General features: G+C 44.0%; 1 protein-coding gene across 9 annotated transcripts in view; it reads right to left on the reverse strand.

Moving 5' to 3' along the window:
* Window positions 1–23493, reverse strand: part of LOC111867277 (calcium-binding mitochondrial carrier protein Aralar1) — a 114106-nt gene that overhangs the window by 83974 nt on the left and 6639 nt on the right. The window contains exon 1 of one of the 9 annotated variants that reach the window (XM_033752621.1): window positions 20941–21080. The exons of the other annotated variants lie outside the window; for them this stretch is intronic. The gene's annotated coding sequence lies outside the window, so the exon portion shown is untranslated. Of the gene's footprint in view, window positions 1–20940; window positions 21081–23493 lie in introns of those variants that run through there. 9 annotated transcript variants of the gene reach the window in all.

Here is a 23493-nt window from a genome sequence, read left to right on the forward strand (position 1 = left end):
AAGGATCTGTTAGCTTTCTTCATGTCATGATTCTGCCCTGCATTTTGGTGACGAGACAGCAACATATACTTAGTTTCCTCTGTGTTTACTTCTAGACCAGCCTCCTTATTAGTATCAATTAAAGTTTGCGTGTTTCTCTTTATGGAATCTATATTATGACCCAGTAAATTCACAACATCGGCATAGACCAGCAGCTGATGTGTCCCGTTTAATTTCAGTCTCACCTGGCTTTCCTGGACCTTCAGAATGGCATATTCTAATGCAAAGTTGAAAATCAGCCAGCATACGTGTATATAATATAAGAAATAATGGGAAGAGAAAAGAAAAAGAAAGTGGGGTGATAATGAGGGACACTACATTTGGGGGGGGGGAGGTAAATGAACTATATCTCCTGTTTTGAAAGTTCCCAGACAGTGCCCGCTCGTCCTTCTAGTAGAGGTAGAGCATATGATCGGAATTACGTCTTTTTGACGTTGGAAGGGCTGCACTGTAGTGAAATCTGATCTAACATTGGGAGGGCTACAGTACAGCGATTTTTTTTTTGCGAGTATCACTACTAATCACCTACTTTCCTTTGATACGACACGGACCGTATAGAAAACGGCGCCTCCGACAATTCCTCGTTGTCATGGGAACGTACGTATTTACCGAGGCGTTGCCTAGAATCGATACGGGGATACACAGACAGACCCAAAGACTCTCCTTTGATACGACACGGACCGCACAGAAAATGACCCGTCCAATTCCTCTATTGTTGCGTGTGTATTCATTTCCGCGGTAACGTTTTTACCGAGCTGTTGCATAACAACATAGACATACAGACATACAGACTGATGTTAGGTATTTATGAAGTATACAGTTCAGATGGGCTCAGGTGCCATGATACACATGCCAAGTTTCATAAAGATTGGCTCAGGCACTCAAAAGTTAAGAGGGGGGACACACATAGAGGAAGCTGATCGCATAAGCCTACTTTAGGGAAGCAGACGAATAATATTACAACTACGAAGCATGAGTCTTCTAAGCTCCACCAATGAAAATGAGACAGAACTTGACACTCGAGTATGAGAAACACAGCAGGTTGGAGTAGTGGTAACGCTCTAAGATTTGTATTCCGAAGGTTCTAGGTTCGAATCTCGGTCGGACCACGTCATATAATAACTGAGGCTTCTCGTGGTTTTTCTCAGAGTTCATCCAGGCAAATGCCCGGGTAGTACTTTGATTTGGCCACGACTGTTTCCAATTCATACTTCCTCAGTCATCTTTCCATTGGACTCTATATAATCTAATCACAGCATCGTAAAACAAATCACAATACATCTGTGGGAGTCACCCATATTGCATCAAGCGCTAACCAATCAGTGCGGACCACGGCAGCTTCAACGCTCATTGGTTCGCGCACTGTAACGACAACCTCCGGCACGATAGTCGCAATCGTAGGTAGAGAATATTCACTGCTACACAACGGCTCAATAATCAGTTATCCATGGAAATAGATCGGTACAACACGGTAACACCAGTGATCTCTCTACGGTCAGCTCTAAGCTACGTATCGTGGACAAATACAGAAGCGGAGAATCCCAACGCCGTGTGGAGGTGGGGTCGAATGCCTCGTAGGAGGTGACAAAAAGGGAAGTCTCGAATCTGAGACAGTAAAATATGGTCACGAGTCCCACAGGACTTGGAACCGAGAATGACTGCGCTGGTAAAGACCAGCAGCAACTGTAAACGACACACCCGTCCTCTCGTCAGAGACATCGCCCCACATTAACAAACCCGCAACTGTCTGTTAGTAATAAAAATCTGGTCATAAGCCCCAGATGGGTGCTTTATTCCAAGATAGACTGACAGACTGGCCGACTGACAGTCGGTCGTAACGTAAGATTCGATTCCAAGCGGAGAATCTTCCATCGTCCGCAGCGCTACTAAGCAACGACTAACGAGAAGTACAACAGACTAAGCTCGTCCGTGTATTCATTATACCAACAATAAACATTTGTACAGAAGTTTAATACGTGGTTGTCTCTTCTTGTCCTTCTTGAGAACCTGAGAGTCATTCGGCTAGTCGAGATATTCCCTTCATTTTACTGAAACTCATCACAAAATTTACAATATTACACGTCAACGCCCGAAGTGTTAGTAGTTAGTTATTTAGAGAGGGTGGGTTTCCCCATGCACCGCGACCAGTTTGATCTATTGTGCTTCCTCTATGATATTCTACCAGTCTCTATACCCTCCCGATAAATGGTGGGTACCATCAGTCCCGCCGAGCAAGCGAGTTCGGCCACTTGATTAGCGGTGTCTAAAATGCTTCCCCCATCTATCAGAGGCCTTAGAGACTATTGTTGGGCGGGAAACGTCCTGGAATTTGGCTCAGTGATCCCCTTTGGGGATATGAGGTTCTTTTACGTGCCGTAAAGTTACGACACGGGACACACAGCTTAAAGTCCCTCCCGGAGGACTTGTTCCCTGAATTTTTCCGCCCTTAAAAATTCGACGACCTCCGCCGGGTATTTGAACCCGCGTACCACGAGTCATGAGGTGGGGACGTTACCTCTGGACTACGGAGGCCGCTGCACTTTGTCATAGTTAGTTAGTTAGTTAGTTAGTTATTTAGAGAGGGTGGGTTTCCCCATGCACCGCGACCAGTTTGATCTATTGTTCTTTCCTCTATGATATTCTACCAGTCTCTATACCCTACCGATAAATGGTGCGTACCATCAGTCCCGCCGAGCAAGCGAGTTCGGCCACTTGCTTAGCGGTGTCTATAATGCTTCCCCCATCTATCAGAGGCCTTAGAGACTATTGTTGGGCGGGAAACGTCCTGGAATTTGGCTCAGTGATCCCCTTTGGGGATATGAGGTTCTTTTACGTGCCGTAAAGTTACGACACGGGATACACAGCTTAAAGTCCCTCCCGGAGGACTTGTTCCTTGAATTTTTCCGCCCTTAAAAATTCGACGACCTCCACCGGGTATTTGAACCCGCGTACCACGAGTCATGAGGTGGGAACGTTACCTCTAGACTACGGAGGCCGCTACGCCCGAAGTGTTAGTTGTTATGACAATACACAAGCAAACACAAGGATTTTTATAAGTCATTGGAGCAAAGCAAGCCGTCTCTCAGAACTAGAAACAGATTGAAGTTAGAAAGGGGAAGCCTGTTATCAACTCAGTTCATATATTCTGTGTCCCCATCTATTATTTCAAACGCAAAGACACAAAATTCATAAAACTGTAACTTTACCTGTTGTGTTGTGTGGATGTGAAACTTGGTCTCTCAAGCCTGAGTTAAGATTTTTTAGAACTAAGTGGTGAGGAGGGGCCGCGCTATAGCTCAAGCGGTTAGTCGCTGGCTTCCCACCGCGGCGGCCCGGGTCTGGTCAAGTGGGATTTGTGGTGGACAAAGTGGCGCTGGGGCAGGTTTTCTCCGAGTACTTCGGTTTCCCCCGCCAATCTTCATTCCACCAATTGCTCCACAATCACCCTCACCTATCATCTGCGGCTGGTACAATAGGCCAGAAGTGGCCGCAGTACAAGGGACTTAGTCCCACCCCACTAGCAATAAAAAAAATAATAATATACTCTTCAATAATTAATATGTTGGCAATAAACTTAAGGATGATGAGTGCAGCACACACGGGAGAGAGGAGAAATGCATAAATTTTACTCGGAAATCCTAAACGAAAGATATTATTTAGAAAATCTGTGGGTTGAAGTTTCCCCCCCCCCTTGGCACTACAGCCCCAGAGGGCCTAGGCCTACCTCCATGAACTTCTCCGTTCACTTCGGTTTTTCTAGATCTTACACATTCGGTAGGACTCCTTGGGCGGGTGATCAGCTCGTCGCAAAGCCTCTACCTGTACACAAACACAGAAAAACGCACACAAACATCCATGCCCTGAGTGGGATTCGAACCCACGATCCCGGTTTCCAAGCGAGCGAAGACAGTACATGCCGTGGGTTGAAGTTAGATACTATTAACCTGATCTTGATTAAACAAGGCGTGAGGGTGCAAACTAGATTCATCTGGCTCAGGATAGGGACCAGTGGCATATTCTTGCGAACACGGTAATGGACCTTGGCATTCCATAAAACTTGCGAAATTTCTTGACTAGCTGAGTGACTATCAGCCTTCGAAGAAGGGTTCTGCTCCTTGCAGTTAGTTAAGTAATTTGGTGAGAGGTACAAGCAACAAAAGTGGCATTCAGTAGGTCGTGCAGTATACGTACAGCACTCTGTATTGCTCTGTATGCTAGGCAATGTTGTGACGCCATTCTCACTGTTAACGTCACGCTGAAACATTTCTGCGATAGGACTTGATATTCGGTCAATTTTCAATGAACCGTTCACACGCGGGAAGCATGACCGAATGACGCATTCGAAACTGATTACGTTCCATGCTTAATTAACCAACATATCGCGTAAAGAAACTCCCCGACTCTTACAGAAATCGAAGGTTCGTCACCTTGTTCACAACAGCCCATATCTCTCCTGTCTGATTGATGTGACTCAGTTGCATGCTGATCACAGTGGCCGCGCGGTCTAAGGCGTGAACCGTCTTCGCTCGCTCGAACGCTGGGATCGTGGATTCGAATCCAACTCAAGGCATATGTCTGTGTGTGCGTTTATTCTGTTTGTGCTGTTCTGTGCATAGGTAGCGCCCTTGTGAAGGGCTGATCCACCGCCGAAGGAGTCCTACCGACTGTGTATAGGATTAAGAAACTAAAAAAGGGTCAACGTCCAACAAGAGGACTGTAGAGCCAGAGATAGATACTCAGTTGCATAGCAGCTGATCATAAGATGTCAGGAAGTGTACAGATATATTCTCATTTTATATGCCTTCTACGCGTTCCATGCAAGAAGTAGACAAAATGAATGGGTTACGGAGAAATCATACCCGTCTACGTGTCTGTCCTCATATTTTACACCGAAAAGGATTCACACTGTTAGATTAAAACTAAACTATGTCGTGCGAATTGAACCGTAAGTTGTCGCTCAACTTCAACTTTGGGACTCGCTATAATCACAAATCTACAGCAAACGCATGCTCCCAACCAAACGCGAAGGGGAGCGGCTCTTTTTATTTCTATAACACTCTAAAATTATCATCAATGATCTAACTTCACAGAAGGAAATAGGAGAGTGGCAAGACAAAGGTTAAGATGGGAAGAATGTGTGTGGCAGGACATAAGAATTTTGGGTATAAAGAACTGGAGGAATGTAGCATCGAATAGAGAAGAATGGCGAGCAATAGTGAGGAAGGCCAGGGCTCACAAAGGGCTGTCGTGCCAGTGATGATGATGATGATGATGATGATGATGATGATCTAAATGTTGGTTCAAAACAAACGCGAGGGTCTTCTACGCACGCTGTGTTCACCTGTTGGATGTAACTAGCTGCATGGCTGGCTGTCTATGAGACTCCCTAATACTCACCGCTCAGTTAATGGACAATATCACTCAGATATTCAAGTAAAGTAAAGNACCTTCCGGCTTGTAGCATAGTGCCTCAACCAACTACGCTACCGCGTGCCCCCCAGATATTCAAGATATCCGTTAAATTCAATTTTAATAACTTCCCTCGAAAACAACATGGATGCAGACAATGTACGTATGACGTTAAAAATATAAAGAAAAAATATCAGTCACAGGAAGACACTTCTCGCGTTTCGAATGAAGACGAAATAAAGAAAATCTTCGTTAGAAGCGCCCTTACGGTATAAGATGGGGCTATAAAGCAACAGAGAGCACCAACATCCTCACGGACACCTGGGAGTGAATCTCAAATATATTCTGCAAAATTTCGCATAATTAATGTTTATGTTCATCCGATACACATTAAAATCTACTGTTATGAAACTTAATAGTACTATAGTTACAGATGTCTCACTGCAAAACCATTAATAAATTTCCTTGGCATTACATTAAATTTAAGCTACATCTTAAAAAAATAGTCCAAATAAAACTGATAAGATTCGATCCATAGGCCTGTATTTTGTCGCAGGTCCCATTTTTTACTAGGCACTGTAAAACAGAATATATATGAAATCCACTTTGAAACATTCAGGTAGGCCTAAACCTGAGGTTATAGTCGACTTTAACGACTACAACGTACCAAAATGAAATTCGTCTTATTCTTACTGCAGACTCGCTAGAACCAAATTTCGTCGAAATAAATTCAGTACTTTCGCAGATGAGGCACACGGACGCACAATGCCTTCGCGTTTGGTCCCCCTCATAGATCCTACTTTAAAACGGACTCAGAGTGAAGAAAGACGCATTTTCTCTGGTAGTATGTACTAACTAGTATCATATTCAAGAAATACTGATCTGGTACTCGAAGGGATTATCGAATGACTTCACATTAATTTCGACACCCCTGAAGATGAAATCATACCTCGGGGAAGGCCAAGTTCTTATACAATGCCACGCAGTGAGCGTATAAAACCACGTGATTCCGCCCGTACCGGCTTCTGTCAGCCGGTCGGAGTGATTTCGGCGTACAGTCAAAAACAAAAACAGAAGCGACAGGAAAATGCTACGACCTTAAAACGTTCTTAGCCCACTTGGCGTGAAAATACAAGCATGTCCTCTCGTTCATAGGTTTATTCTCCGAAACCACTAACGCGTAAAGGTAAAACGGGTACAGCTGTCCCTGTACTTAATTAAACACCATTCCATGATGACGCATACGGGAGCCTCATGTCTAGACGAAATTTGGTATGAGACTTCTGCCGTGAAAATTAGAAAGGGAATTTAATATTGGTTAGTATCCGTCCACTGTAACTGTTACTCACAGAAGAAACTTTTAAATGAATTTCATATTATTAAGAATTACAAAATGTCCAGTCATGAAATTAAACGTAAATATCGTAACATTCATTCTGAATAACTGTCGACATCCTGCACAAATAACGACAGTGTATGATGGGGAGGTGAGAACAGTATTGTAATGAGTACACCCGTTGCTAGGCAAAGGCTTGGTAAACGCATTCCCGCAAAGCACGTGCACGCAACAATAGGGAGCCAATATCTAGGCAACGGCTCGGTAAACTTATTACCGCTTAGTTGCGTGACAACAATATGGGAGTCCGTTGCAGTCTGCAGCCACTTCTCCAGCTGGTTTCTCGTTCGCGGATTTTTCTACCCTGAAGATGGAAGCGATACGTTCCTCCGAAATGTTGGTTCATACAAGATTTACACAGCGGCGCATGCCAGAAGACGGCATTCTTCATAGTCACCGCCGTGAAAACCTCAAATCTTGCATGGAACACCTTACGTCTCAGTAGTACTCAAAAAGTAACTGATTTTGATTCCCTAACGTCTAACAGCTTCGCATAAGTTGATGGGCAGTGAACTCCAATATCTGGGTTACGATATTAGTTTAGTCTTGGTGATTGGATGGTGAAGGTGATGGCTTGAAGCCTGACACGGATACTGGTCCTTAATATTCCCCACACTCACGAATGTATAACAAGACGGGGGGGGAGGGGTTTGCAGTTACTTGTAGCAGTAAACATTTTGTAGTTTTAGAAATACGGTGTGACACTGTGAACTCCATTCATCTGACTGAGGATAAGAGAGTGTCAGCTTTTGTGAACAAGTTAATCGGGTGTCATAAAAGGTGGGGAATTTCTTAATCAATTGAAGTATTTTTCTATTCTCCATGGACTCAGTTAATCAGTGCAGTACATATATCTACAGTTGATTCACTTTGTGTCAACAACAGAATTTATGACCATGTGATAAAGATTTATCGCGAAGAGAGCATTCATAAATCAGCGTGCTCCAGTATGGGTCAAGCTTTTCCCTGTCGCTAGTAAACCGAATGGAATAAGAAAATGCACACGCAAATTACATAACTTACGAGCATACATGATACACATAGCCTGTTTGAAGGGTTCCACAAGCAGAACAAGTCTAACCGGTAGGGAACCGAAGGAGGATTTTTACTGGAGGATGTAATGTTTGGATAATTGGCTCGACAAAATCGCAGCAATGTACGTAGTTCATGCAACGACCCACTGCGATGCGACCCACATAAACAAATAATATATATGGCATCTCATTCATCATTCCAACAAAAGAATCTTTTACATATTATCAATAACTTGCTTGTTCCGACATGACGCAAATCAGTCAATACTGTGGTCTCCTAGATTATGACATCGTAGAGTTTGTTAGAGCGTTACCAAACGTTTCGGTACAATTTTCTGCTTCCATCTACAGAGCAGAAGATGTATGTTCCCTCGAGTCACCTACCGGATTACACAATGTCATAACCCACAAGCCCACAACCCATAAATACCTCAAATCCCAGGTATGCAAATCTCTTACTTGTTAACCTGGAACCCGCTACGCATATTCAAGATTCCGCGGGGCCGAATCTATCGCCGGTTGAACTCGTCTGGCTCAAGACAGGGTCCAGTGACGTGCTATCGTGAATTCGAATGGCCTCCATAACAGTGAATTCTTTTTGCCAGCTGAGTTGCTATTAGCCTCTCAAAAAGAACTACACTGCATGGAGTTAGTTACATTATCACATTCGACGTAAATGACCACTCCAGTAGTCAATACTAAAATAGTAGGAGGTAAGGGGCTTAGATTCGATTCAAGTGGATCACGGGAACGAATCTTCTGAGTTCCATAAAACGACGTTATTTCTCAAGACGCTATGGTGTTACATAATTACATTACTGTAGTAATATTATATCTATGAAATATATTGCCACTCAGAATAAACTGTGGCTCATTCTTATGTTACAATGAATCATGCACGGCAATTGTTAGTAATTTTAAGCGAATACGAAATCCGTGGCCTGTAGTCCACAAGCGAACTATACCGACCGAGCAACCGACGCTTGTCGGCGAATTTAGTGTCAACTTTTGCGGACAGAGGATGTCACGTGGTCAGTGCAACGGATCTCCACGGCCGTTAATCTCGGTTTTCTAGACCAGAGCCGCTACTTTTCCATTCAAGTAGCTCTTCAATTATCCTCATGAGGTTGAGTGGACCCCGTTCCAGACCCACTATTTCTAATAAAATATGGTAGCGCCGGGAATTGAAGCCGGGACCTCTGGATCTGTATCCAGGAACTCTCACCATTAGACCACAGAAGCGGTCAATTTTAAGCGAATTCCCTCATTAGTATAAAGTTTTACTATATTTTCAAGTATAATGCCACACTGAAACACGCAAAGCGCTACGGATCCTATGAAAAGGTTTGTGCGCGTGAAGGGCTACGTGGAAGAACTACACTTCGACAAAACAAACTGTCGCATTCTGCGTGACTCCACTCTGCCAGTTAGAGTGCTGACTGCAACATACTGGAACAGCAGCACAACACCCTTCAGAATAGTTGGCAAAGTAAACCAGCGAACTCCTTTTCTGCACGGTCATGACCCAAATTTTAAAATAAGACGCATACTTACAGTAAGCGTTTAGCCATACACCGTCTCTGGGACCCGCCAAACCTCCTATCCCAAGTAGGTCGCGAACACTTTTCAGGGATAAAGATGAGAGCAGCGAAAACCTGACCAGTCGCATCTAGGTAAGTAAATAACTCAATTTAGTAAACTGCCCTCAGGGAGTCAGATTTAAAGAATGACTATGCAGAAATCTGAGATTCCTACGGCAGTCTCGAAATTATGGTAGCTTGGTAAACGGGTACCGACGTTTCGGAGGAACCTGCTTTATGCTGCTTTAAGCCTGAATATGGAGGCAGCAGGTTCCTCCGAAACGTCTGTAGCCATCTACCAAACTACATGGCGTCAGATCCCAGAAGACCGCAATGCATCGTACAACGAACGACATGCAAATTTCTCATATGAGCCAATAATTTCACAGAGTTCCGATTTTGGAGTATCCAATCACAATTGATAGATTTAAGTGTGGATGGACGGATGGCGGGAACAGAAACAGACTACCAACCTGCCGAACACGTAGACTAGGTGTAGGTAGGTAGGCACTGTAGCCGGGAGTGACTTTGCACCATTAATGAAAACCGCTTCTACAACCCACATGTAAACCAAATGTTATTTGCCATATTTCGCAGTGAAGTGCATCCTCAACCAACTCGCGTGAGCAGTTACCTAACCTTGTGCCCTGCCCTACTGTTTACTTCACTACTTCACTATATCCGTGTGGAGGCGGGGCTGAATACCTCCACCGTGACTCTGCGAGTCGTAGGAGGTTATGAAAAGGAAAGTCTCAAATGTGAGACAGTAAAATATGGTCGCGAGTCCCAAGGGACTCGGACCCGAGAAAGACCGCGTTGACAAGTGTCAACAGCATATACAAAAGACAATACCCGTCCTATCGTCAGAGAGGGCGTCCCACAAAAAAAAACAAGACCGTAACTGTTAAACAGTATTAATATATCATCTGGGGCTCGACACAGACACTCACTGTCAGTCGCAGTGTACTTTGACTTTGATTACGAGTGAGTCCTGAGACGGCAGTTAGAAGAGTAGGAGGTTGGTGTGAGTTGGCCGCCAGCCAGTAAGGACGTGAGCCCGGAAGCAGAGGAATGTCCGCTGTTGGGAGACGTTACCAAGCAGAGCAGTGAAGACCGTGACTGAGAACACTAGTCTTTGTATGACAGTGATCCGTAAAGCGTAGTCTCAAGTCGTAAATGTGTCCAATAAATCCGATTACCAATCCAAACCCAGTCTATAGCCACCCTATCACGTCATCAGTAGCAAAACACGTTACAATACGAGTATTAACCCTACGAATTACAATGGTTATTATAAGCACTACATGCTTTAACGTTAAGTAAACTCCGCATTTTATCCTTACAGTGCATTTGTGTGTTTCGTAAGATCCTCAGAATAAAGAAAAATGATTTCCCTAAACAGCATTAACCAACTGGAATTTATAATCAAGATGCGGTATTTTTCCTGTAAGGTAGGAAGTAAATTTTTATATCTTCAGGACAAAAATCTTGCTTCAAAGAGTCAGCTTCCACTGCAGCGACGATTTCAGGATGGCAGTTAAAAGCTGTCTGAATAACAAGTGTCAACGACCGCGAAAGCAGCCATACAACAGCCATTACTGAGTAACGGCTTCGCAAACAAGCATGTCTACAAGGCAACACCTGGAAACAGCAACAGAGGAACGGTGTTTTCTGTGCGGTCCGTGATAAGATGTTATAAACACGACGGTTAGTCAGTCGAGAGTTGCCGTAGCTGAGGCCGGGGACAGTTCGGAAGCCCAGAGTAAGAGGAACACCCGCCGTTGGAAGCCGCCACAGTGCAACGTCTAGGGAAGACTGAGAATACTTTGTGTGCTGTAGTTACAGTGATCTTCTGAGTAACTCAGTGAGGCTGTCGTAGTTATTTGTAGCTAAGTTCTGTAAGCGTTCAATAAATCTGATTACCAATTCAAACCCCGTGTATAGTCACTAAAAAAACACAGTCCACTTCCTATACGAAGATCAGTGGCGTACCAAAGCGCAGTATTTAGGTAAGTAATCACTGCTTGCAGGCCTTGCGACGATCTGATCACCCGCCCAAGGAGTCCTGCCGAATGTGTGAGATCTAGAAAAACCGAAGTGAACAGAGAAGTTCATGGAGGTAGGCCTAGGCCCACTGGGGCTGGAGTGCCAAGGAAAAAAAAATCACAACTTGTTCTGAGAACCAACGAACCCCCAAAACACTGAACCACTGTCGTGTTACTGTAATTTAACATTAAAGCAACCAGTACACAATATTTACCATGGCCCTAAAAAAAGTAAAGTTGTCCTTGTGCTTAGCTAACTAAGTACTACTTCTTATTAAAACCGTTGTATTAAAAGTTGTATATTATAACACAACAGGATGCATGAAATGAAAATTAAGTATTATACCATGAAGATGTATGGGGAGTGGATGCATAGATCCACGTTTTCTTGACCTGGGCACTAGCTGGAGATGAGTGGTCAGCTTCACGCCCGGACGCTTTAACCGCGGAGAAAGATCCCCTGGTGCCCATTGGATAGGAGGATGGTGGACCCCAGAGCCGGTCTGGACGTGGAGATAATTCTTGCTCCTACCGGGACTCAAACCCCGACCCCTTCACCGTCCAGCCCGTAGCCAGTCGCTATACCGACTGCGCTATCCCGGCTCCTACCACGGTCCAGTGGCTTGCTGGTATGTTTTCCATACATAACAATGCATTTCATGTTGGCGTATATGATGTCACACAATAGTATGGCGACGTTTCTTGGCCGGTTCGTTTGGTTGGGCGCCAGCATCGTAGTTATGAGGAAATCACATCTCGGTTCGTAGTGGCCGGGCCGAGTTTGGATATGCGGGGATATCCGGGGCACTCGAAGAGAGCATGCTAGGCTTGGCTACGGCACGTAATTGCATTCCTACAGAGGAGGCTGGCTCGAGAAGTAACGCTTCTGACCTGTATTCGGGAGACGTCCGTTCGCATTTCGGTCGGAACACCGAATCTCCTCATTCACGTTGTTCCTGATTCTCCCCAGTCCCTCTAAACAAACACTCGGATAATACCTTGAATAGGCTACGACCGTTTCCCTCTACATCATTTCCAAATTCATCATTCAACCGACAGAGTCGTTTAATAAATCATAAATAAATTTCATTCTCAAATCAAATGGCACACTCTAACAGCTGGCTCCCCCTTTCTTTCAGTTTTTCGTTCGAAATGGGAAGATATCGAAGGGGGAGGGGGAACAAACAATACGTTGCAACATAGCATTAATTACTGGATCTCACCCCAAGGGTGTCTGTGAACAGGAGAACATTTGAACCAACGGGAGGTACTGTAACATGAACAAACCTGCATAATGAGGAGCTTCATAATTTGTACTCTTCACTATTCGAGTCATCACATGAAGGAGGATGAGATGACCGGACATATAGCACGCACAGGAAAAATGTGAAATGAATACAAAACTTTACATGGCAAACCTGATGGGAGGAAACCATATGTATGTAAATGGAAGTGCAGACGAGAATATAATATTAAAACGGGTCCTAAAGAAATAGGCTTTGAGACTGTTGATTCATTTAGGTCAGAATAGGATCTAGTGGCAGGCTCTTATGAACCTTTGGGTTCCATAACAGGCGGATAATTTCCTGATCATCTGACAGGCTATCGGTTTTTCAAGTAGGCCGGTGCTCCGTGTAGTTATCAATTACATTAGCGGATATCAGCTGTTGTGTCACGACATCGCCAGGTGATAAACACGCTTCTCTTGGCGTTCTATCAACTGCAGCACCATAAATCAGGTGTTCTGTACTGAATTGTACGAGGAACCAGTCCCTTCAGGGTAAATAACTCCTTCTTCAGGGCAGAGAGGCGACAGCACAGGCGAAACAAAAGGCCCCCTTTGGCGAAACGATGTTTGGAGAGGCAAACTTGAAAAGTCCTTTTTCTTTCCTTTCTTCTTTTCCTTCTTCTTAAATGAAAAAAGATTCACGGTACAACAACATATCGGCCGCGACAAGCATATACGAGCAGTGCAAATTTCGAATAAGAAACCTGTGCAAATGTCACTGCAACAGTGTTCATCAGGAGGTGGAAATAAGTCATCGGATTTTTTCAGAGATCTGTGTGATGCTGTGGCGTCCGCAAATATTCCGTTTTGGGCTCTAAACAATGGAAAACTGACAAAATTTCTGGAAGTAAACTGTGGTCGTTCCATCCCGGATGAATCCACACTCAGGAAGAACTACCTATCCCAGTGCTACAAGAGTATCCTGGAAATGATCAGGAATAAAGTGCATGGGAATAAGATTTTCGTTTCCATTGATGAGACCTGCAATACGGAGGCTCGCTGCGTGGCAAACGTCATCATTGGAACCTTGGAAATTGGCGGACCAGGTGAAGTGTTTCTGCTCACGAGTGNGCTACAACTTACTATTTCTATCATTTTTAGGCAGTAAAAACACTGCAGATTGAATGAAGACGGAGGATGCGAGGGCAACTGAAGCTGCTCAGGAACAGCTCTCGTGCAGCGAAATGGAAGGACAGCTGGCCNTGGTAAAATGGTGTCAAGAAAAATGAAAAGTGTTCTGGATAAAAACTCAGGTTATGAAACAGTATGTATCATTTCTCGAATTCTGCCAGGAGAGTCCTTCAGCGCTTTCAGTATTGAAGAAGAGCTTACTGCTACTGATTTGGTACACTTCAAGTACGCTCCCACTGTGTCTGCAGATGTGGAAAGGAGTTTCTCCAAGTACAAGAATGTGCTGTCAGACAATACGCGCTCTCCCACTTTCGAGAATCTCCGCATGTTGACTGTCATCTATTGCAACTCTGAATGCGGTATCACTTAAATACTGGAATATATACCGTATATGTACATTTGATAAGCGTTCTAACACGACAGAAAAAATCGTATTGAAACATTTAGCTTCAAATTCAATCAATATTGCTTAATTCTCAACATAAAAACGAGGACGAACTTAAAAGAGTAAAGATGAGTTCAGTGTTGATAAAGATTAAAAATACATTTTAAAATAATTAGTAGATATTCTGACATATTATATTTTTGGGTCATATTTTAGGTCATTTTTTCTGTATTTTTTCGGTCATTTTATAGGTAATTTTTTAAATATTTTCAGGTCATCAAAATCCGGGCCCTGGTGATAACACATGAGTCTGTCCGCTATAATGATGGAAATACCGAATGGCAGATGACTTCGTTTGACAAGGGTGAGATACCTGAAACCCCTACGTAGGCGTATGGTTCAGTCCGTTGCTGAGAAACAGCATAATAAAACTATCTTTATAACAGGGACAATAAGGCAGGTCATGAAAACAACAGAACAACAAAACTAACAACATGAACCAGTCATGCTTGTGATATAATTGCTTCAGAAGAAACTGTTTTCTGTGTTAAGCAGTCATGACGGCTTTCTGGCCTTGAATTCATGAAACTTTTCATGTTTAACGATTGCCTAGCCACCAGAACTGGGCAAGCCGTTAACACGGAGCCATTCCTGCTTCCTGCATGAATGGCTCTACCATAACTTAACGCAATGGAGCTGAGCCCTTCTTAAGAAGCTACAAGTCGCTCAGCTACTCAGTTATTTCCCAGTATTTTATCAAACCGGGAGGTTCAATGCCGTGTTCATCAGAGCCATCCACTTATTCTGAGCCAGATAAATCCAGTCCATACCACCCCATCCTACTTTCCTAAGATTCACCTTAATGTTGTCCTCCCACCTACGTCGAATCACCTCCAGCTATGTCGAGGTCAAGAAAATGTGGATCTATACATCCACGCCTCCATACGTCTTCATGGCGTAGTATTTAATTAATCAAGCATAGGGACAATTTTACCCTTTTTACAATACCTCCCAATTATGTCTAGGTCTTCTTAGTAGCCTCTTTCCTTCTGGCTTTCCCACCGAAACCCTATGTGCAATCCTCCGCTTCCCCATGCGTGCTATATGCCTTGATAATCTCACTCTCTTTGGCTCGATCCTTCTAATTATATCTGGCGAAGAGAACAAGTTATGAAGCTCCTCATTATGAAATCTACAGTCTCAAGTGTCTGTCATATTGACGGAAAATTAAAGCAAGGCACGGGACAAACAGACGGATCGACGAACATACGGACGGGCAGGCAGACACCAAAATTCTGTACAGGGGTATGATGGTGAAAATCAAGAAGTGAAGATGGTAAAGAGCCCATTACCGGAATCTAGTTAAAAGGTAATGCCGTTTTTTCTTCAAAGTTCTTCCGAAGGCTCAACGAAACAAAGACTCTGAGTACGCCTGCCGAGACAGTGTATCACGACGCCAATCTATGACCTGTGTCAGGGGGAAATCTGCACTGGGAACAGATTCCGTGACGACGGCGCGGGGGAACATTCCACGAAGCCATTGCAACATCGCTAATAAAATTACGTTACAAGCCCTCGGTTGATACGGTAACTGGAACTGTAAAGTCGCTTCACAAGTACGGTTTTCAGAGCAGCATGCGTGTTTTTCTGACGTGGCCAAGGCTGTTGCGTCCGATCTGTCAACTTAGAAAGACAATCTGTGAGAAATACTTCACAGGAAACCAATGAGGGTAGTTCAAGGCAAATTTGTCCCTTTGATTAACTGAGCACCAAGCAATGAATATGAATGGACGCATAGTGCCATGCATTAGTAATCTTAATACTGTAAGTGTGAGTGCTTAGCTTCACGCTCCGACAGCTCTACCATCGGAAAAGGGTTCTTGATGTTGGGATAGTAAACTGGGCAGGTCTAAATGAGGCGGAGTTCCTTCACGATGCAGTACAATTCCCAAATTGTTATCCTTACAAGTTTTCCTGTTAATTATTACCGAACTGGGAACCGGTATGAGGACGAACCAGCCCTCCGACCCCTAGAAATCTTCGTGGCATATGCGCTTATTTATAGGGTACGTTCTTTTCGCAAGTAATCGAAAGGGCTGCCCAATCAGAACACAGGAAGCTGCCTTTTTTATCGGTTTATTTAATAGCGTAGTCGGTATAGTGACTGGCTACGGGCTGGACGACCGAGGTGTCGGAGTTCGAGTCCCGGTGGGGTCAAGAATTTTCACTTCTCCATATCGTGCAGACCGGCTGTGGGGTTCACCCAACCTGCTATCCAATGGATACCGGGGGCTCTTTCCCCGGTAGTAAAGCAGCCGGAGCGTGAAGCTGACCACTCACCTCCAACTAATGCCGAGGTCAAGAAAAAGTGGGTCTATAAATCCACTCCCCTATACTCCTGTAAGGCGTAGTGCTTACTTAGTTAAGTACAGGGACAACTTTACCCTACTATGGACCAAACTGATCAGAGAAGCTATCGCCTTCATGAGATTCTACACATCGAATTTCCAACCTCCCTGTTTATAGAACATGAGGACACACTGACCTTACAGTACCAGGTTCGATAACAATCACTGACATTTGCCACGTGATCATGTGACTGCAGTGGCGATACAATGTTACGTAACTCTCTCTTTCTCTCAGCAGGTGGACGGACTGTGAGGAGATATTTTGAGGGTGCTGCTGATGTGAATCACCCTGTGCCTCGTGCCAGTACACTCACGTGCATTAGTATTCACTCAATGCCAGATGATAGCTACTGAAAAACTTCCACCTCTCTTCAATGCCACAGACAAGCCTATGAATGAATTTATGCTATTATTTATGGACCCTATTTCGTCTCAAATGCTTCCGTGTGAATGAAACCCCAACCGACGGCATCGTTCATATAGGAATGTTGGTGATTTGACGCTTTTTAAACTTGGCGTCAGCGCTGCCTTTTATAACAGATGTGCGCAATTATTAAGTCCAGATCGGGTGAGACTGAAATGGAAAGAAACATATATGCTTCTGATCTACGCTGATGATTCTGTTTCATTCATTCATCTGTAATCTGTCAAGACGACAGGTCCACAGTCTCTTCCAAAACAGTTCCTCCACTTGATGCGATCTAGAGCTTTCTCCTTCAAATGAAAATATCCTCTTCTGTCCCCAAGGTCATCCAGCATCTTCTTACGTCTTCTTCCTCGTCTTCTGGTCACTTCTATCCGCCCCTCTATCTTTCCTTCAATAACTTCTTTTAGAAGGCAGTTACCGCGTAAGATATGACCAATCCAATTAGCCTTCCGTTTTCTTATTTCGTGGATTCTGTTTACTGGGAAAAATATAAAATACCATGCAGAAGAGCACAGAAACTACATTATGGGCTTGTAAGGAGGTTGATCTAAAATAAACCAAGATAAAACGAACAGGTTGACGTCTCGTCGTCAGAATCTGAGGCAAACCCATGTGACATGACACCTGAAAGCCGGAATAGTCCACTGCTAGTCAACGGCTATCCAACACACGCTTCCATCACAAGTCGAAATAGTTCATTTTAAGCCAATGGCTCGCTAACTTACGTTTCCGCGGTAACGAATAAACACAGAATAACAGAGGAATTGTAAGACATCGTGACTTATATTCGGTTCGCCCCGAAGTTATAAAAGAGCTGGTTCAGAGTCCCGTGTGGAGGAGGGGTCTAATACCTGCACCGTAGCCCCGCGAGTCGTAGGAGCCGACGAAAAGGGAAATCTCGAATTTGAGACAGTGAAGTATGGTCGCGAGTCCCGCGGGATTCGGGCCCGAGGATGACTGCGCTGGCGAGATCCAGCAGCAATTTCAAACGACAGACCGGTCCTCTTGTCAGAGAGAGCGCCCCTCATCAACAAACATGCTGTCTGAGAGTAATAAAAATCTGGCAGTAACCCCAAGAGGGTGCTTTATTCCAAGAGAGACTGGCCGACTGACCGTCGGTCGTAACATAAGACCCAGACTTAGACTCATTCGGAAGGATCCCGTGTGGAGGTGGGATCGAATACCTCAATCGTTTAATTTTGTACAAAATCATTTATTCAATATTCATCTAAATCAACATTTTCCCCTTCAAAATAGCATCCCTCTGATGCAACAGACTTGGCCCAGCGAAATTACACGTCTCGTAGCAGGATTGCAAGTTAGTTTCTGTTAGCGCCTTGATGGCGTCGGTTACAGCCTTCTGAAGGCCGTCGAGTGTTTGAAAATGATAGCTCATGACACTCGGTTTTAATTTTGGGAACAAGTGAAAATCACAGGGTGAAAATCTGGAGAACCAGGAGCCTGCGGAAGCACGGGAATGCCCTTACCGCCAGAAATTCACGAAGTGACACTGCTGTGTGTGCGGGCGCTTTGTCATCATGAAGCTCGAAGGATCCAATCGTCTGCAATTTCCGTTCGAACTCGCATCACCCTCTTTCTCAGACGGTCCTGTACTTCAAGATAATATTTTTGACTCGCTGTGACACCAGGTGATACAAATTCTTCATGAGCTACCCCGTAAGGATCGAAGAAAACTGATACTGTCTTGATTTTCCACTTGCTCATGCGAGCTTTCTTCTGCCTTGGAGAATGTGGCGTGTGCCAATCCTCACTCTGCCTCTTGGTTTGGGGATCGTGTTCGAAAGACAAACTTTCGCCGCATGTTATGAGCCGTTTGTTCAGATTCGAGCCGCTCAAGCGTTTTTGCCGACACTTCGTTTCGACGGGCTTTTTGACCGTCGTTTAAATTTTTTGGAAACCGTCTTTGCACACACTTTTCTCATGTTTGAATCTTGCGTAACGATTTGGCGAACACTATATTCATTAAGTGCGTCGGTTATCATTCGAACTGTCAAACATCGATCTTGACAAATGAAAGCCCTCACACGGTCGACGTCTGTTCTTGTTCTCACAGGGGCGGAGCGTCCAGATCGCGGTTCATCTTCCGCCGTTTCTCGCCAATTTACAAAATCTCTGTGCCACCGAATACTTGAGCACGTGTTACAGAACCGTTACCAAACGCTTTCTGACTTTTTGCGCAGGTATCGGCAGCTCCCTCCCTCAGCTAGACACAAAATTTGGTTGCACATAGTTCCTTGAGGTTATTCTTCTCCGTTTTTGTGAAGCTGTAACAAAACATACATCTGCACGAACCACGACAGAAAAACATGTGTTCATCCTAGCAAATTGAAACTAGGACTAAAGGTAGAGGAGGGATGTAGTTACCATCTCATAGCGGTCTCGGCGCCGCAGTATTCCCAGTTCTCGCACTACAAAATTAAACTCATTATTTTGTTAACACGTCATGCATTTGGATCTCAAGTAAAGGATGGTATGCCGAGTTGGCTCGGTCACCATAACGACTGGCTATGAGTTACACAGCTGGCGTATGACTGAAGGAAGGAGCGGGAGTCCTCTCTTCCGGACTCGCTCTCGGACCCATTCAGTCTCCTTTCAAATGGGTGAGAGGAACGGGGGCTATCTTCGGGGGTGAAGCGGCTGAAGGACGAAACTAGTCACCAACGCCACTTACTACTGAGCTCAAGAACCTGTGGAAGTATATCTCCACTGCCCCCAAACCTCTTCATAGAGTAGTGCTTAATTAAATACAGGATTTACCTTAATTTTGGAAGAGACGAAGCAGCAGGAGGATGGAGAAGTTTTCATAATTCAGAGTTTCAGGATCTGTACTTTTCTCCACAAATTATTAGGGTGATCAAACCAAAGAACATGAGATCAGCACTATATGTAGCTTGAAAACTGGACGGGAAGACGTAAGCGTAGAAGGGAAGGTAATATTAAAATGTATCTTTAAAAATGTGGTACAAGGGAGTGAACCAGACTCAATTGGTTCTCGTGAACACAGAATGGCCGTTCCAGTTGCAGAAAAAGGAGGGAATTCATGACCAGTTCAGGGGCTCTTGTTCCATGGCATTAGCTTCTACTAAAGCCGTCCCAGTGAGACGACTCTCAGACTAACTTCTGCGAGTGTACAAGACCGATACTGTGCCAGCTGGCAGGGGCAGCTAGCATACAAGCGAATGGCGAACTTCCCCTAACAAACACAAGTTAATCACAAGGAAGTCGCATGTAATATGGTAAGTTGGCAACCTGGCGTGCATAAAAACTAGCAACATGCGAAAACATAGGCTGGTGGGAGGGATATCATAAAACGAAAATAACCCATTCGGATTCTGCTGTCCTGTTGCTTAGATCTGTGTTATAAAGATCTTTCTCACCTTTCGACAAGACATGATTATGACTTAGCTCCAGGGTTCAATACTTGGTCACTGAACAATGTATTCAAGAAGTACCCAATTCGAAACCTCTGCCGCCTATCCTCGGTCAGTCAGCACGAATATCTTATTACTGTCTTAAAATAGACCAAGCATCTCAGTCCAGCGGCTGGCGCTATACTTCGCGTTCCACAAATGGGGTATTTCTTGACGAAATAAGAAGGCCGCAGCTCAACGAAGTTCTTCATTCAGTACCATATCACGTGAATTGTTCTATTCTTCTTCATACATATAACAGACAAAAAATGTATTATTCCAAATGCTGCGCCACTGTTTGTAAAACAAATTCTACAAACAGAAAGAAGCCCACTCCTTTCGTACATAAAAAGCATTTATCGCATACCTAGAGACCTTGTTACACGCGACGGAACGGGCTGGCCTATGCTCGTAGCGTTGCTCCGCTTTATACGATCACTCGTTTCGTGTAACATTACCCTCATGCGTCATTCATGTGTTCCACCGCCAATTAGAGACATTATCAGTTCTCTTCTATAAATGACATGTAACGCTGCAAAATGAGAAAAAAAAATGATACACAACTTGAAAATGTCGTCAGGATAGAATGCAAATTGTGCTTCAAGTAGCTACTGCACTAACAGCGGAAGTCGTAAAACTAGCGATAATACTAGGTACATAAGCGTTATCGTGGATATCAGTGGCAGACACAGTACAAGTAATAACGCGTTTCAAAAGTACCGCAATTAAAATTCCCGATCATCAGTAACAGAGGGAATAAACAAGTAAATTGACAGAATCAGCTTACCAATGCGGCAGCTTTAACGACGTTGCTGCGATGCGTCTAATATAAATATCTTATAACACGAATTCTGCAGGGTTCTGTCAATGGTCTATTACAGGCCAAAGATTTTAATGAGACATTTGCATCTCTAAAATCAAGAAAACTGCAGTTTCTATACATTGTCCATCGTCTAGTATTCTGAAGGAACGTAACGTTTCGGATACTGGATCAGTTTCCGGCCTCAGGTGAAGGGGTGGGGAGGCGCAACATGCACATTTCACCTACAGCGTAAAAGGTAAAGTTGTCCCTGTGCTTAACTAATTAAGCACTACGCCATTAAGCCGCATGGATGAGTGGATGTATAGAGTCGCGCTTTCTTGACCTCGGCACTAGCTGCAGGTGAGTGGTCAGCTTTACGCCCAGCTCATTTACCCCTGGGGAAACAGTCCCCGGTACCCACTGGAAGGGAGGCTGGACGGTCCCCTTACAGCCTTCCCTGTGCGTGTGGCAGACCGCTAGCCGTGCAGGTTCGCGGACAGAGACGCATTTTCTTGGGCGGTCGTCTTGTAAAATCAAAGCTGACCCAAAACCACTATGAAGAAGGCCATGTGATATGCTGGGGAGCGACAGCGATATTGGAAACAGAAACCAACAGCAGATATAAGAAATACAAGGAATGGACACACACACACACAGCGTGCTTCACGAATCCGACTAGCCAACCCGGCCTGGAAATATGAATTCCCCTTATCAGCAACGAGGTTGGCAACTTATAGGAAAGGTCAGTATGACCTGACTGACTCTTGACGCGTATCTTTAAGTTTCGGGGTTCAACTTTTGTTCCCCGGCCGGCACTAAGAGATAGACGGGTACTGCACAACACGGAAACTTCTATTTTTCTCTGCATTGGCGTTTCTGAATTTGGTTGTTGGTTTGGTTTGATGCATTCATTTGCCACTTCTTTTTCTATCTTTGTTTCTGGTCTTCATGTGCATTTCCACAATTTTTATTGCAAAATTTCCTTTTAACTTCCGTTAAGAGGGCCAGAACTCAGGCGCAGCACATATAGTTATACTGACTTAAGTTGTCCAGTGACTTGGGTTAGCTCTTTCAAAGGGACCCAACAGATTAGATGCCTTCCACCTTTTGATCTGAAAACGGAAACAAATCCAATTCGTGAAAGCTTTTTTTTTTTTAATACCAAGAACTCAGGAATTCCGAGTACTGTACAGTCCCGTCAAAACCCTTCAGAATCGACTTGTACAGGTTTTTCTTTCAGTGCATCATATCAATTCTGTCAATACTGATAATATTTTGATGTGATTGTGGTGTATAATATAATATATAAAGAAGTCATTTACGACTGATTATTTGAGCGTGTTGGCGGTGGTAGATTGCGTTAAACTTCGGCCTCGACGTACCATCCGATAATATTGGGCTAAAAATTATCATCAGATAATATTGGGCTAAAATTAACACTGGGGAACGCTGGAGAAGTAAATGGAAAGAAGGTTTATATAACAAAAGATAAGGCTTATCGTTGAACTCTCAATGGGTGTTACACTAGCAGACGTACAAAGTCGACTGGAGGAAGCTCCGTTTAATTATTAGGCACAACAATCTTCGCATGTGTGCAGAAGATCACTGTTCATTGTTGAACACACGAGTTCGAAAATATACACTTAGCGTTACTTTTTATTACCTCGAAACCCATAGAGCTTACGGACAAAATTTATTGGGCATAAAATGGGAACACCATTATTCTCTTCCACTTCCGCCCGAAACATTTTTCGCCTCCACAAATAAATAGCAACTTATGCTTGACATGCATTCAGAAACATATACATGTTTTCGCGTGAAGTGGTCGTTAAAAGCATCTGATCCAAATGAAAACTGAGACGGCTAGGTAAATTTTCGTAAAATGATTAAACACAAAATTTCACGAAAGTCTGTCCAGAGATTTTCGTGGGTATACAGTTAGATGTTTTGCTTCTAAAAAGCGCTCAGCAAGAATTTTTTTTGTCGATCGATCAGCCAATTAACAATGCTACAGAACCGAGAATCAACGCCGTTAATCCAGTACCCTGCGATTTAAGTCTGTTAAACCGATGTACAGATGGCTGATTCGTTTTATATGCTTGCTGCACAATAATAATC

Source organism: Cryptotermes secundus, unplaced genomic scaffold (assembly GCF_002891405.2).
Source record: "Cryptotermes secundus unplaced genomic scaffold, Csec_1.0 scaffold1475, whole genome shotgun sequence".
Lineage (NCBI taxonomy): Eukaryota > Metazoa > Arthropoda > Insecta > Blattodea > Kalotermitidae > Cryptotermes > Cryptotermes secundus.